General features: G+C 42.2%; 1 long non-coding RNA gene across 1 annotated transcript; it reads left to right on the top strand.

Annotated features, from left to right (window-relative positions):
• Positions 1-1,465: 1,465 nt before the first annotated feature.
• LOC145994262 (uncharacterized) lies at positions 1,466-3,019 on the top strand. The gene is made up of 3 exons (XR_014442326.1): positions 1,466-1,641; positions 2,046-2,067; positions 2,946-3,019. It is a non-coding gene; the product is annotated as an uncharacterized LOC145994262 (long non-coding RNA).
• Positions 3,020-5,015: the final 1,996 nt, after the last annotated feature.

Below are 5,015 nucleotides of genomic sequence, written 5' to 3'. Positions count from 1 at the left end.
AGAATATGAAGGAGGCAGACGTTTATTGCTAATGTTTACAAGTTCTTAATTGGTGTAGCATATGAGCGGGGATGTCACCACGAGGAGAAAAGAACAAGATTTTTCCATAAATATGAATGAGGAAAACGGAGGTAGGGAGAACCGGTAAGTGTCAATGCAAATGAGGAGAAGGACAGAAAATGTAGCAGGTTCGAAAGCATAAGTTCGTTCTTTTCTGTACGATCTTGCTCTCTCTCTCTCTCGCTCGCTCTCATTGTTTCGTTTCATATTTTAAGCAATAGCTATTTGCTCACGACCTCAGTTTTGATTGATTTCTTTGCTTACCCTCGTCTCGAAAGATACATTTGCACCATGGCAGCCCACACTACTAGTTTCGTCACTTCCGACGATCGCAGGCCTGTGCGTGTAGTTTCAATGTTTAACCATGCACTATCTTTAGCCAGGGTACCTTGTTTTGCCAATAGATGGTACTGTTAACTGTGAGGGGCTTGATTACAACATAAGCAAAGAACGAAAGAGAGGAAACCTCTGGAAGGAATTCACTTCTGGCTGATTATACGAGGGATAGTAGAATGACGGAGTTGTCGTGTTATGGCTGTGGTGTTTAGAGGATTCAAGATTATTTTGACAGAGTATATACGTAGTTATTCATTTTTGTTAATCATAGCACTCTAAATTAAAATGAAGGTCTTCGCGGCACACTTCCGGTGGGTCTTTGTGCGGGTGGCCTCGTTGGTATTGCGTTCATCCCGCCGCCCGGCACGCCAGGTGCGGTCGGGTATTGATTGACATCCGGCGGGGCGGGGACGTACTGCACGCCAGGGCTTTTGTCCGCTTTTCCACTATTCTTCTCGTTAGATTTTTTGTAATACGCCAGGGATACCCATATTATGACGACGACAATGCAGAAAATTCCAAAGGCAGCGATCCAAATCATCACGAAGAGGGCTGTGTTGTCTCTGTTATTATTTATCGTCAAAGGTCACACACGTGTAGCTCAACGCTAGCCTTGAAACTTTAGCTGCCTATAAATCCAGTTTCTAACAGAAACCACGCTTCATTCGAACGTTTTAGTTAGAACTGAGCACACAAACCTGTGACTGCGTCTATCTAAAGTGTACAGAGTTATTGAAACTACGTCTAAGTTGTTAGAACCAAATCTACCTACAAATTATTGGAACCGAGTCTGCCTTAAAGGTGTACAAAGTTGTTGGAACCGAGTCTGCCTAAAGGTGTACAAGGTTGTTGGAACCGCGTCTGCCTGAAGGTGTACAAGGTGGTTGGAATTGAGTCTGCCTAAAGTGTGCAAGTTGTTGGAATTGAGTCTGCCGAAAGGTGTACAAGGCTGTTGGAGCCGAGTCCGCCTAAAGGTGTTGGAATTGAGTCTGCCGAAAGGTGTACAAGGCTGTTGGAGCCGAGTCCGCCTAAAGGTGTTGGAATTTTGTCTGCCGAAAAGTGTTGGAATTGAGTCTGCCGAAAGGTGTTGGAATTGAGTCTGCCGAAAGGTGTTGGAATTGAGTCTGCCGAAAGGTGTGCAAGGCTGTTGGAATTGAGTTTGCCGAAAGGTGTTGGAATTGAGTCTACTTAAAAGTGTGCAGAATTAACATCGCACAGTGTGTTGGTTTGGTTACGCTGTACAAGGTGAGTACCACACAGTGTGTTTGTATGTTACATAGAATTATGCAAGTCGCTTAGCCGTGCAGCAATAACAAACACGCAGCACAAGAAATCTGCAACAGAAAGTCCATCAGACTGCATTTGGGGGCGACGCAAAACTTTGCGTTGCACGTTGTGACCAACCGCACAAATTGCCGTGCTTACACTGACAAAATTTTAAGAGTTCCCGCTCTGACAGCTATATCAAAATTTCAGTTTGCTGCACTAACTTACTCTAACTAGCTATGAAAGTTTGCGCACAGTCAAGTTAGTTAACGTGCACTTTTGCGAGTTGAGAAATAATTGCGGGTGCAATTTAGGGTAAAATCACAGTAGGCACAACATTGTCGTATAGATACTAACAAATTTTTCGCCCATTTTCGTTTCAGGTTAGTTAAGCTGACGCGAGTAGTAAGTACGGTTAAACTTTTTATGCGGTTAAATGTGGACGTATGGATGCGAGTGTTTATATGCATGCTGAAAAATTCATAGTTGACAAAGTGAAATAGTTTGCGTGTGTGTTGTAAGATATTGCTGGTAGCGAAACTTGGTGTACACAAGTGTCTGTCGGCCCAGCTGCTTCTCTGCTTTGCTGGTAGCGAAACTAGTGTACACAAGTGTCTGTCGGCCCAGCTGCTTCTCTGCTTTGCTGGTAGCGAAACTAGTGTACACAAGTGTCTGTCGGCCCAGCTGCTTCTCTGCTTTGCTGGTAGCGAAACTTGGTGTACACAAGTGTCTGTCGGCCCAGTTGCTTTGCTGGTAGTGAAACTAGTGTACACAAGTGTCTGTCGGCCCAGCTACTTCTCTGCTTTGCTGGTAGCGAAACTTGGTGTACACAAGTGTCTGTCGGCCCAGCTGCTTCTCTGCTTTGCTGGTAGCGAAACTTGGTGTACACAAGTGTCTGTCGGCCCAGCTTGCTTTGCTGGTAGCGAAACTAGTGTACACAAGTGTCTGTCGGCCCAGCTGGCTTTGCTGGTAGCGAAACTGGTGTACACAAGTATCTGTCGGCCCAGTTGCTTTGCTGGTAGCGAAATGACCCACCGGCGAAGCAGTATAGGTCGGCCCAGTTGCTTTGCTGGTAGCGAAATGACCCACCGGCGAAGCAGTATAGGTCGGCCCAGCTTGCTTTGCTGGTAGTAAGACGCCCCGTTAAAAATTCTTGTAAAGTGTGGGTGCAATAAAATTTTCTTTATTGAGAATGTAGCTATGGTCAGTAGTCATTCACATATAGTAGTAGTTGATGTAGTAGATTTTACTGCGTGGGATAACATTTGATTATTTTTATGCAGCTCACCGTTTGCGTGAACCAATTCATCCAGGGTTGTGTTGTAAAATGAGCCCAAAAAAACGACCTTCGAAGCAGAGCACAAGCGCCGACGCAAAAAGCAAGATTCGTAAACGTAAGTAAAATAGGAGTGTCTGTACACATATTCTGCGACGCGGGGCTTCACCTCTGAGCGTCTGTACACACATTTGCGACGCGGGGCTTCACCTCTGAGCGTCTGTACACACATTTGCGACGCGGGGCTTCACCTCTGAGCGTCTGTACACACATTTGCGACGCGAGGCTTCACCTCTGAGCGTCTGTACACACATTTGCGACGCGAGGCTTCACCTCTGAGCGTTGTACACACAATTGCACGCGAGGCTTCAGTAGAATCCATCCGAGATAAAAGCAATAAATCATCATTTTAATTGACATTAATGGCTTTTTTATTCATTTTCGAGGGGTGACGCTATTGTTAATTAATCTAGCGCCACGTGTCGTGGGTGGAGGAGGAGATGAGTCATCGATGACTCATGCACACGTGTGAGTTTGAAATTAATGGTTTTCCATTAGTGCACAAAAGACACTATTATGTATTCCGTTTTCGACCTAAGCTAACACTATTGTGGTATTTTATTAATGCGTTTCTGCCGGATATGAGTCACAGATGATTTATACTGACGTTGGAGTTTGGAATTAATGGTTTTTCCATTAAGGTACAAAAGACACTATTATGGAGTTCGTTTTCGGACTATTCTAACACTATTGTTGTATATTATATATGCGTTTCTGCCGGATATGAGTCAGGGGTGCTTTATGCACACGTGGGAACTTGGAATTAATGGTTTTTCCATTAATGTACAAAATACATTTTCGACCTATTCTAAGGCGTCACGTCCGGCCATTTTGGCGTCGGTGGTGAGTCATATTTGGTATAATTAAGGATCCGGATTTACCCGTATTCAACCGGTGCCGACGCGTTCGATCGGAGGTAGAAGATATTATAACACATGTTCGCTTTAAAGGCGAAGAAATTGAACGATGTATCCTATATGAAAACGAAGTATGCGAGCGGAATCCATGTTATTAATATTAACCTGTTACGGAAGATCCTGTTATGTGGTTGCATTCATCGGCACCCCCAAACCGCGCGCGTTCATGGACACGCGTGGGGGAAGAAAGGGTCGCCATTGTTACGGCCCCCTTCGCTTGGTCTTCTTCCGAAGTTGAATGGAAGTCAAGTGTCGCCAAATTTTTACACACGAGTATTGATTTTCTTTGAGGTTCTAATTTTATTTGGCAGAAGTAATCTACGCGTTATTTCTGCCGCCTTTCGTAACATTGCAAAGACTATTTGACCAAAACCGTAAGGAATTTGGCTGAACTAGGAACATTCAGTTCCAGTATCTACAAGTTAAAGTGGATGGCATCCACTATTTGCCCTTATTTCGGGGTTGCGAACCACGGACCATTTGATTATTGGGTTATAAACATCAGGATTCATGTAAAATTGACCAGATGTTTTTACTGTTAGAGACAATATTTCGCATTTTTTGTGTATTTTTACTCAGAAAACGCTATTTGAACGATTCAAGCAAGAGTTCGCATGGCAATTTAGACACACAAACTGTGTTTCTTCAACTTTAGTTGAAGTTTAGGTTTATTTTTTACTCTAATATCACAATTTCTTCTATTCAGACAACATTTTTTATTAAATTTTGGACTCACAAAGACATTTTTCAACTTTTAACTTGTTATTTTAAAAGTTTATTTCCATTTTTTACTCTAATATCACAATTTCTTCTATTCAGGCAACATTTTTTATTAAATTTTGGACTCACAAAGACATTTTTCAACTTTTAACTTGCTATTTTAAAAGTTTATTTCCATTTTTACTCTAATATCACAATTTCATCTATTCTGGCAGGAGTGTTTATTCCAGTTTAGACTTGCAAAGATAATTTTTTCAACTTCTTTTATTAATTTTTCTATTTATTGCCTTTTGTATCTTATATTTATTAATTCTTAACTTTGAGTTTTGTTCTTTATTTAAAGAATTTCTCTAATCACTAAGGAAGAAGTACTTTTAAGT

Source organism: Lepisma saccharinum, chromosome 10 (genome assembly GCF_977018435.1).
Source record: "Lepisma saccharinum chromosome 10, izLepSacc3.1, whole genome shotgun sequence".
In the NCBI taxonomy this organism is placed as follows: domain Eukaryota; kingdom Metazoa; phylum Arthropoda; class Insecta; order Zygentoma; family Lepismatidae; genus Lepisma; species Lepisma saccharinum.
The sequence above is the reverse complement of the archived record's forward strand: the minus strand, read 5'-3'. Positions and strand labels throughout refer to the sequence as shown.